Genomic DNA, 12,326 nt, shown 5'->3' with positions numbered 1-12,326 from the left:
GAAAGTTGCATAGGCTTAGGGAAAGCTGGGTCCAGGGAAAGCTGTGATCCTTTCTTTAAATGAATCTTAAGTGGAAGGCAAATATATAAAGCTATAAATAACATTATTCTGGTTGAAAATTGGTTTGGTATATACGGAAAATATAAAGAGTATTTGAGGACCAAGAAAGACCGTATATATACACACTCATATACATATATATATGTACCCATATATATGAATATACATTCTTTCTGGAACTCTTGTAAGATTTTATGTATATTTGACTATGTAGTAAAAGTCAAATATATACACATATGTGTAACTTGCAAGAGTTCCAGAGAGAATAAAAGAGAGAATGGGAGAAAGGCAATGATGACTGTGCATTTTCCAGACCTGAAGAAAGACATCAGTACCAATCTTGGGGGGAAAAAGCAAAAAGCAAAAACATGGACACCAAAATAGGATGTATAAAAGCAATCCAGACATGTCAAAATGAAGTTTCAACACATACATATAAAAGATAAAGATACTGAAAGCTATTAGGAAAAACAATGAAAATATTTGCAAAGGAAAATGTAAAAATATACATAAATATACAATGTTCATGGATTGGAGAATTCAAGTTCAGAAAGTTATCAACTCTCACCAAATTAATCTATAAATTCAATGGTATTTTAATAAAAATCACAAAAGAAACTTCTTTAAAAGTGACAAATTATCCTATAATTCAACTGGAAGAGGAAATGTCGAGAATATTTAAACGCTTGGAAGATGATAAATAAGACATATGAGACTTTGCCCTTCCAGATACCAATATTAGAAAGTTAGAGTCATTGAGACAGTTTAAATGAATGGAGATAGACCAATGTATCCAAAAAGGTCATAGAAATACAGTCGTACATTTATGGAAACAGCCTATCAAAGAAGGCCAGATGGATTAATGGCTTAAGTATGAATACCAAAATTTTAACCTTTTTATAAGAATTTACAGAATTGATAGGATAGTTTTATGAAATTGCGATAGGGAAGGATTTTTAAAATAAGACATGCATGGCAGAAACCATAAAGAAAAGGATTAGCACATTTTTTAAACAATCAAATTTAAAACATGATTTAACTCTCCATGGAAAAAGTTAAAAAAACAGCTCCAATCTGAGGAAAAAAATAGCAACATACATAATTGGCAAAACATTATGATAAATATATAAAGAACTCCTACATTACAACAAGACAAAGCCATTAATCTATTAAGAAAAACAATGAGCAGTGTATTTTAAGGGTAATTCACAGAAAGCAAACCCAATGGACAGTAAATTGAGAAGCTAATCTTACTAGTAAGCAGGGAACTGCATATTAAAGCGGCAATGAGATGTTATTTCATACTCATTCAACTGAAAAAAATAAAGTCTGAAAATACCACTGTTGAATGCAGGAAAACATAAGCCTTCATATAACGCTAGGAAGAATGTAAACAAGCACAGCCACTTTGGATAATAATTTGGCTTTTATGAATACAGTTGAAGATGTGCACACTCTGAGTCTCAAGTACACCTCTAGTCATATACCCAGCCTAGTTCACCCCTTGAATATATGTGCAAGGATGTTACCTGCCATGCTGTTTGTCAGACGGAGAGAGTAGAAGGCACTTTAATATTTTTCCATAGAGATGAAATTTACAGATCAAATGTGACATTCGTAATATGGAATTGCAACAGGCAATTAAAATGAATGAACGAGAATCTATATGTATCAACACGGAAATCAAAAATACAATGTCGTGAGAAAACAAGATGGTCAATGATATTTACAGTATAATATTTATGAAAAATTTCAAAAATACACAATTAAAACTGTATATTTTAATAAATACCATTACATATGTAGTATAAGTATGAAAACGTAGACAGTAATCATGCACACCAAGTTAAAGACAGCAGTTGTGTTTAGAAAGAAAACAGAGAATATGATTGAGAATAATTAAAAAAGGGATTTCAACTTTTTCTATTATGTTTTACTTTTTATTAACAAATTAATTAATTAATATTAATTCTACATGCTTCTTTTTTATTCTTTGTACATTTTTAAAATGTAATATTAAAAAGAGAACCAAAGAAAACTATTGGCCATCTCTCCAGATAGACTGCACGTAAAGCATACAGAATATTCCTATAATTTCAGGGGATTGCTAATATTCTGAAAACCATCAAGCTGAGTTAGAATCTCCTGGTTAGAGGTTCAACAAATTTCACCTCTCAGGGTCAGCTATGAATTCCTTCCACTACAGCACAGTTGGTGGTCTTTACCCAGTGCTTATCAAACTTTTCTCGGCAGAACTTCGTTTCAAAGCAAATCTGAGTAGAATCCAACATGGTAAAAGAGAGAAAGTCTAAGTTGTTCTGGGTAAAGCAGTTGTGGGTAAACTGTCCTGGGTAAATCATTTCCCCTATTACCTAGGAAGTGCCTTCTGAAACCTCTAAGAGGACTTTGAGCTACAAGATTTGAAAACCACTACTCTAATATTGTATGTTGAAAGGCAAGCTGGGATGAGATGCCCAGTCAATCACCAAACCACCCTATTGCTCAAGTTTCCAACATTAACAGGCTGAGTAGTGAATAAAATGAAGAAAAAAAAGTACTCAATTATTAGCTGGTTGATTGGTTTTGAGTGATTTAAGAATAAGGTAAAAGCACTGAGAGATTTTAAAAGATGACTTGAACATTGACAGTTGAACCAGGTGACCTATGGATGAACATTTATTAAATATCTGTATTATATTAGGCCTAACAGAAACCTTCACTATATTTACAGTTAAAACTTAAGACAATATGAACATTCAGGTTTTATTTGCTTTTGCAAAAGGAAAAGAGGAGCAACTGAAGGGCTCAGTTTATCCCTCTGTCCAATCCTGCTTTCTTCCCTTTGTACCATAGATCATATATATACACACACACACACACTCACAAGGAGCTCAGAGCCTAACTTTATGTAAATTATAATAAATATATTAAGCCTCTGGGTTACCACCCTGCATTATGCTTTTTTTCCCCATATGTTCTGATTTTACGTCTCTATTCAAGGTTAAAAAAAATAAAGTCAATATTTTCTTATTATAAATAGCTTCAAATTCTTTTTAGAAAGAGGTGTGGGTATAAATAAATAGGAAGACATTTTCATTAGGTCCAAAATTTTCATTCTAGTCTCCCAATCTTATTTGATAGTTGTTTTATGAATATCGTGAATATACCATTTACTTCTTCGTCTACATTAACAGTAATTTTTTGGAGTGCATGTTTGTAATGACATTCTAGTTTTTGTTTTTCTGCTAGATAAACTGATGATAACATCAGTCGCAAAAATAATAAAGAGAACAAGATATAATTGGGCAGTAGACTCCAGGAGATTTAAAAATCCTTCACTTCTCTGTCAACTCACATACATCCTACTATCATAGCAATATAACTTCTTACTTAAACATCTATGTGAGAGTATCAATTAGAGTCTGTTTTCTTTTTCATAAATACTACTTAACGAAAGTCAGATTTATATTTTTCAAAGCTGAAAAGGATATTCCAGTTTTACTTCTTTTGGAAAGTTAGAAATAAAGAATCTACAATAAGTGAACATTCCATAACAGCTCAATGGTGAAGGATGAATACAATTTTAAGCCAATGAATGTTTTCAAATAATCATAGTAGATTCACTCCCAATTTATATCAAGTATTCCATGCTTGGTCTTTGATCTTTCTTCATAACAGAAATGTGAAATCATTCAGCCATAGAGTCAATCATATAACTTTATTATTATGAAATTCAAGGTAGGTGTACTCAATAGTTTCATCTTGATATGCATTTTCTCTTTTTCTAAAAACTAAAAGGATGATTTTAGGCTGTAATCAGCAAAACAGAGGTCAGAGATTTTTAGAATTAATTTGCATTTCATTATGAAATGATTCCAGGTGCAAGAATTAAAATGCCTCATTTTGCTTCACAATCTTTATTTAAAATTCCATTTCTATTTTCATTCCTGCAGAAATGACATCCTACACTCATTTATGTTTTGCTTGTTTGAAGAAACAGAAAGTCTGAACTCAAGTCTATTGGGATCTAATTATCGGAATCTAATTCTAATTACAGTCTTTTAAATCAATGCTGTAGGCTTTCCTCCTCTTCACTTTTTTTTGAAACGGGGCCATTTATATTGTTCGGAAGACTTTCCATGTTAGATCCTTCTATTTATAGATATCATCTACCGAGGGTTTTGTAGCTATATAATCTCAGTTTGCCAAACAACTTCATGCTCATTTGAACTATGGAATTTCTTTGTAATTTAAACACACAGGATAAGAGACATGCAAAGGTAAAACATACACAAATCAAGACTTTCTTGTTGAGATAAAATACAACATTTCCCTTAAAATCTAATCTTTGCAAAAGGTATAAAGAGAGCTACTAATAGAAGATGTTGCCTATAGATGTTTAAATAAAATGGATAAAGCTTGATCACTATTTTAAATTGTCAGAAGTCTGCTATCAAAACAGTATTTTCCCACTAACCCTTGAACTGGCAACAAATAATAGGCAAGAAATTCAACTTGCAACTTTACAGCACATACAAAGTTAATTATTCCCAATTTTCAATTTGTTTTTTTGTGTGTATGTGAGGAAGATCAGCCCTGAGCTAACATCCATGCCAATCCTCCTCTTTTTTTTGCTGAGGAAGACCAGCCCAGAGCTAACATCTATTGCCAATCCTCCTCTTTTTTTTTTCCCCCTTTTTCTCCCCAAGGCCCCAGTAGATAGTTGTATGTCACAGTTGCATATCCTTCTAGTTGCTGTATGTGGGACATCACCTCAGCATGTCTGGACAAGCAGTGCATCGGTGTACTCCCAGGATCCGAACCCAGGCCGCCAGTAGCGGAGTGTGCACACTTAACCGCCAAGCCACAGGGCTGGCTCCCCAATTTTGTTATTTTTATATTCTCATTTTGTAACATGGTTTTTCTTCTCTTGACAGATAATAAATATTCAGTCCAAAGGCACTAAATATATTTCACCAAGGATCTGTTCACATATTGAATATTAATACTTAATTTTTACAAGGATATGTTATCATCTTTAATAGTAAGCAAATGCAAATAGAATCTCTCCTTTTGGTCTTGGTTACACAGGAGCCATTACAATGATACATTTCATACCAGACACCCATGCTCTCACATATTAAAATGTACACTACAGGCAAGTACTAGGGGATAACAAAGGTAAATCAACTCAGCAGACAATGAAGTATCCTGCTACTGACTGATGAAGGGCTGTGGTTTTCCCCATGGTCTAGCCACAAGAAATACATGAAACACTAATGAACACATGTAAATATATTGATTGAAGCTAGCAACTGCAATTTGAGCCTAAACTCAAACACTATATTTCTATAAGAGTGTGGTTTTGATGGAACATACCACAGATGTTCCACGGTCAATATTTGGGCAAACAAGGTTTAGATTTTTGTTGTGTTGTGGTGTGTGGTTTTACTTTCCTCTGCACGACTTCTCAGAAACTTTAAAAAGGTAATGACATTATAAGCTACCAAGAAGAATCTAAAGCAGTAGTTCTCCAACTTTAGTGAGCAGCATAAGCACCTGAAGGACTTGTTGAAACATAGATTGCTGGTTCTGCCTCCAGAGTTTTCTGATTCACTAGGTCTGGGATGGGCCTGAGATTTTACATTCCTAACAAGTTCCTAAATGATGTGGTTGCTGGTAATCCAGTGACCATATTTTGAGAAGCTTTGAGCCTAAGAATATATTTCAATTTTATTGGATTTTTTTTTTCTTTTCTTTATGGAAATTTCATCTTAAGGTACTAGTGTTCCCTAAAATATATGTTGAGAAACATGTTTTATGGTCCACTGGCTGGAAGAAAACTTTAGGTTGGGAAAGAATTCTGGAAACAAATGAGAGAAAAAGTGATTCTTTTACTTCCAATGACATTTTATAAACAACTGATAAACCTCTGAAAATTGAAAAAATATGGGATACAGCTCATGAAGATATTTATCTTCTCATTGCAATTTATGACAAGTGATAATACTGAAGTTACCTTTGATATACAGAGTTTACTTTTTTAATGCATAAGAATTAAGGTGAAATGAGAAATATGTCAAATTCCTTAGGTCCAAAATATATATCATCAAATAATCTTTCCATTTACAAAATTTTATTATCAGGGGCTTCCTTAGAAGATGGAACAAAGACTTTAAAAAGTCTTACTAACCTTAAAAGATTCTGGATTTCTCTTTTCTTGGTAATGATCGTTTAAGTGCTCATTGGCTCAAGTGTTTGAAAATTTGTCTTTCTAATGGGAAATTCTTATGTTAATAAATACCTACTAGTACTGTAAATTGATACCACTACAGAAAATAATCTTGTAAAAATGAAAAATATTCATAGGCTTCACTCTCCCAACTAAATAATTCAAAAGAAGAAAAAGTTTATGCCCAGAAATAATGTTTCCAATATTATCTACAATATTTTTTAAAGTTAAACGAATTAAATGTCTCCAAACAAGGAAAGAGTTAATAGATTATGGATATTAAATTGATGAGACAGGGTTTCAAGATTAAACAGGAAAGTTATGAAGGATGTGACAACATAAGGTTGCTATGTGCAAAAACAGATCTCAAAATTTCTTCTCTGCTTAGATAGCACTACATAAGAAGAGTCAGAGAGAAAGGAGAACAGTCAAATGGATGACTTTTATGTTTTTCTTTCCATCGAAAATGGATGATTTTTATGTTTTTCTTTCAAAAATATGTCAATGTTATTTTAATAATATATGAACATTTTTAAATGTTCCTATCAATATGTTCATTCTCCCCAAAAAGTATCACTTTAATTTTCTGGCAGCTGGCATTAAGCTCAGAACATGTTAAGAGTTTCCAGAATAGTTAGGTAATAAGCTAGTGGGAAAAAAAATATACTGAATAAAAGGAGATTGGAAGCTTCTATAACTTAATTTTCTTCATATCTTAAACTAGGGCTTAGTGGACACACAGTTGGCCCAAGCTGGAAAATGTCGAGGACAAGATGAATTTTACACTCAAAAGACACAACCGAAATTTTTAAAAAAGAATATCGGCCTTCGTTCTTTTCCGCCTTCACCTTCCGCTGACTGTTGAGCATCACCTTAAGGCCGCATATCTGTATTTACTCGAGTAGTTTCCTCTTGAGTTAAAACAAGGACAGGTTTTCGTCCATTTGAAATTAACAATCACTTTTGCATCCTGACATTCCAACTAGTTTCTCTTATTTTCTATATTTTAAAATAAGCTGAGGGTAAGGGAAATATATTCTAGGGTTTTTCCTAGTGGATAGAACTTTAAACCACTTTGTTTTTCTTTAACTGCAGCCAGGTTAAAATTTTAATTGTGGGATCAATTTACTCCTCTTAAAGAAATGTAATTTTTCTCATCAAATAAAAAAACCTCTCCTCATTGTAATTAAAAGTTAGCATGAAATCCGAGATCTTGCTGATTACAAATAATCTTTTCTCCCCATATTTTTACTAAAAAGGCTCAGGATTTTGAAGTTTGGATAGAGAGCCTCTGAGTTTGTTACTCACTGAACAAGACACAGCTTTTTTCTTTTCTCATTATAATATCTTTACATAGATTTTTCAATATTCAGAAATAGAAATGTATTCTCTACAAAGCACCGCCTTTGATTTAAAACAGCTGCCTTAAATTTCTGACCCTCAAAGAATAATTTAGAAGTACAGAACATTTTTTTTCTAGTTATTTAAAAACTGATGTGTGGTACAATTACAAAGTTGCCCTAAAAAGCAAGTCTCAGCATATTCTTAATCAGAGTAAAATGTGATTCTTTCTAACAAATGCACTGTTGAATTTCTTTCTGCCTTTGTCTGTAAAACAGCTGTGAACTGATTAAACTTTGTGATTTTTTAACTTTTCTCTCATTACTCACCTGAGACTTTCCTTTTTTCCTGTTCTACAGCTACCAGAATGTTAGAGGAAACAAATTGGATCACACATATTTCCCAGTTCATACAATTTTGTGTCACATTGTCTACACAGGTTTTAAACTTAAAGGTAACCCTTTTGTAACCTCCAGTTCATGCAAGGACCCCTGCGGCGGCTCCGCTCATCGGTGAGCGAGCACACACCGAGAGCCCACTACTGCCGAGCACTGAACTTCATCCCTGTGCTAAGCTCTCTGTAGTCTCAGGGAGAAAGGGAAGGCAGGCAGATATGCACGCTTGCAATGACCTGATGAAAAGAAGATCTGAGAAACCATTGAAACGACTCATAATTCAGTCATTCATTTGTTATTAAATAAATCTCTGGAAAATTGTGAATTCCGCTCCTGTGAGAATTAAGATTTCGATCCGGGCTGATGAGGGATAATCAATAAGACCAGGAATAATAGAACCATCAGAAACCAAGACTGGATGCATAATAAACTAGATAGTCTTTACACAGGGAAGGACAGTGGGGCTGCCTGGGTACAGCGACAGTCCTTTCCATATGAAAAACCAAGGTGCAAGTGCTGACAAGTGCAGGTGAGTTCACGGGAACAACAGGGCAGGAAGCTTCAAAGTGCAAGTACCTTGGAGTAAAATGGACAGATGGCCAATACACACAAGGCCTCTAAAATACAGCGGTGCAGTGGCATCCATGCTCATTTGAAGAGGAAGGGAGGTTGGAGGAGAGAGCAAAAGTTTAAAAACCTGGAGACCTTTAATGAAGAATATTAAGCACAATCATGAAGGCCATGTTAGTCATTGTTTTACTACGGATAAAAATTTCTTAGTTTAACCCAGTTCTCCTGCTTGTATCCTGTGCAATAATATGTTCACATAAAGCCAGGCTTTTACCAGGAAATTTAAAACCAAAGAAATTTAAACATGTCCATTAAAATTATATTAGTAATTACCAAAAGTTACCAAAAACAATTGTAAAGAAAATAAAAGAGGTGAGTTCATCTGAACAAATCAGACAATAAAAACGTAAGCGGAGCACTATTAATGAAGGCGCTAACTGCAATTCCCTGTAGCCTGCAACATTTCCATTCACTCGCCCCCCAACAGATACGTTACACTGGATTGTGAAGCTGTTTGCAAAATACAAAATGCTATAAAAATACTGGGTAATAATGATAATTCATCTTGTCTTCCATCTCTATAGCATTTATTTATATTACATTAAATTTGAGCTTTTATTGCTCCCGAATGAATCTTTGGGTCCATATTTCTTTCTCTTCTCTTGCAGTAATACAATCTTAGCATGTCAGACAGGTCAGGGCTGGACAGGAGGCAATGTTTGCCTGCAGTAGTTTATGTATGTCGGTCAAATGATCCACAACACAGTCGGCTTTCCTGATCAACCACAAGGGGCATCTTATTTCCCCTGTTTGGTAAAAGCTGATGGAATGAGAAAACCCTCTCAAATGGTCATTTCTGCCACTAACTCAAGCATTGTTCTATAAAACCGACATACTACCGCTGTGTGTTTTGAAACTTTTTCTTATAAGCTTTAAATGTGCTTATTACACAGTGCATAGGTTTACATAGTGATATTATTTCACCTTCATTGTTTGCCCTGCCTTTGCTCTACCCTTATCTCTCTTTGCTCTACCCTTATCTCTCTGTCAGAGACAGACTGCTGAAACTGGAGACTCTTAGGTCTTCTATTAACAGAATGGTTCTTCCTGAACACCACACCATTTAATGTGTCACCACTAAATAAGCAAACGGCTACTTGTCTTCTGCATCTGGACTTCACAGGAGTTCTCAAGTCAGGGAGCATCTAGCTTTACAAAGAAAAGGATGTGGTAGCAGAACATAAACAAAGGAAGAAATATCAGGGAGATAGTAATATAGTTGAATAGAAACTAAGTTAACCTGTGTACTATCATGAATTTCTATGGAGCTGTTATCTCTTTATCTCTAATATCAACACTATATCAGATTCCATAGCTTTATCTTTTTAAAAATTTTCTTTTCACCTGCATTCAACAGTTTAGTTGATCACAAGATGAAATGTTTGTTTATTGTACAAGAATGACTAATTTCTAATCATGAATTGAATAACTATTAAAAACGTTCTTTTGAACCAATCAATGTAATCACCATATTAACAGGCTAAATTGGACAGAATTCAACATCCATTCATGATAAAAAATTCTCAGAAAACTAAATAAGGAGGGGAACTTCTTCCACTGATAAAATACATCTACAAAAAATCTACAGCTAACATCATACTTAATGGTGAAAGACTGAATGTGTATTCCCTAAGACTGGGAATAAGGCAAAGATGTCCTCTCTTATCACTCCTGCATTGTGCAATAAGGCAAGAAAATAAAATAAAAAGTATACAGATCAGATAGGAAGAAAAGAAACTAATCTTATTTGCAGACGACACAATGGTCTACATAGAAAATCCCAAGGAATCTCAAAACAACTCCTGGGATAGGTGAGTTCAACAAGATCACAAGATACAAGATCAATATACAAAAATCTGTTGTATTTCTATACACTAGCAAAGAACACATGGACACTGAAATTAAAAATACAATCACTCAAAAATGACATAATTCGGTAAAAGTCTGACAAAACACATATAAGACTTTCATGCTGAAAAGTATTAAACATTGATGAAAAAAATCAACGAAAATCTAAATAAATGGAGAAGCACACTGTGCTCATGGATTAAAAGATTCAACATAATAAGAATGTCAATTTTGCCCTAAATTATATACAAATGTAACACAATTCCAATCAAAATCTCAGCAAGATTCTTTGTACATATAGACAAGTTTATTCTAAAATTTATATGACAAAGGAACTAGAAGAGCTGATACGATACAATTATGAAAGAGAAGAATAAAGTGTGAAGAATCACTCTACCTGATTTTAAATCTTGTTCTATAGTCACATTAATCAAGACTGTATGATACTGGCAGAGAGATTGAACATAGATCAATGAAACAGAATAGCGAGCCCAAAAGTAAACTCCCAAGTATGACCAACTGATTTTTGACAAAGGTATAAAAGAAGCTTGATGGAGGAAGGATAGCCTTTTCAACAAATGTTGCTGTGGCAATTGGATATTCATGGGCAAAATAAATAAATAAATAACCTCAACCTAAATATCACATCTTATGCAAAAGTCAAATCAAATGGATTATATATTTAAATGTAAAACAGACAACTATAAAACTTTAGTAGAAAACATAACAGGAAATCATCAGGACCTAGTGCTTGACAAAAAGTTGTTAGACATGGCAGCAAGAGCACAAACCATAAAAGAAAAAAATCGATAAATTAGATGTCAGCAAAATTTTAAAAGTTTGCTAAGTGAAAGACCCTGTTAAAGGATGAAGAGACAAGATACAGACTGGGAGAAAATATTTGCAAACCATATATATGCCAAAAGACTCGTATCTAGAATTCATAAAGAATTCTCAAAACTCAACAGTAAAAATACAAACAACCCAATTATAAATGGGCAAAGGACATTGTAGGGGGAAGAGGGAGAATCTCCCTCTGCCCTTTTCCTTAAGGTTCTTATGGCTGGCCAAATAATCAACAAGACAGGTTAGCAGGAGAAAATAATACCAAGTTTAATAACATGTATACATGGGAGAAACTCAGAAATGAGCAACTCGTCCCTCTGTCTAAGCTGCTTGCTTAAGTATTGCAGCTAAAGGCGAGGAGCGTGTTGGGGGTTGGTAGTGGCCTGGGACTTCAGAGGGCAGGAGGACAATTCTTTTTGGGGTCATCTATAGATAACGTGGTCAGGGAGAGACAGAGTTTTTGATAAAAGGGGCTTGGTGCCCCTCCCATTGTAACATCTATTTTACATTATCTTTATAGCCATCATGATAGAAGTTCTGTTCCAGGAAGGAGCCACCATGTCAAATTCTTTAGGCAGTTAGTGGGGGAGGTCAAATGTCCTTCAGAGAAAACAATCAAGGTAAAGAGATATATTTCAGGGTGGCCAAATTTTGATCTCCCACAACATAAAGAGACATTTTACTGAAGAGGATATTTAGATGATGGCAAACAAACATAAGAAAAGATATTCAACATCACTAGCCATTAGGGAAACACAAATTAAGACTATGATGAGGTGTCACTACTGTGGGGGAAGAGGGAGAATCTCCCTCTGCCCTTTTCCTTAAGGTTCTTATGGCTGGTCAAATAATCAACAAGACAGGTTAGCAGGAGAAAATGATACCAAGTTTAATAACATGTATACATGGGAGAAAGCAGGGACACTGCGTTTCTCAACACAATAGCAGAAATTCTCGTCTTAAATACCATGTTC

At 34.1% G+C, this 12,326-nt stretch overlaps 1 protein-coding gene across 1 annotated transcript in view; it reads right to left on the bottom strand.

Annotated features, from left to right (window-relative positions):
• Nucleotides 1-12,326, bottom strand: part of LOC101401682 (ADP-ribose glycohydrolase MACROD2) — a 776,405-nt gene that overhangs the window by 623,509 nt on the left and 140,570 nt on the right. The gene's annotated exons all lie outside the window — the stretch shown is intronic.

The sequence above is a fragment of the Ceratotherium simum genome, chromosome 21 (assembly GCF_057802395.1).
Source record: "Ceratotherium simum simum isolate JZ-2026a chromosome 21, ASM5780239v1, whole genome shotgun sequence".
NCBI lineage: Eukaryota > Metazoa > Chordata > Mammalia > Perissodactyla > Rhinocerotidae > Ceratotherium > Ceratotherium simum.
The sequence above is the reverse complement of the archived record's forward strand: the minus strand, read 5'-3'. Positions and strand labels throughout refer to the sequence as shown.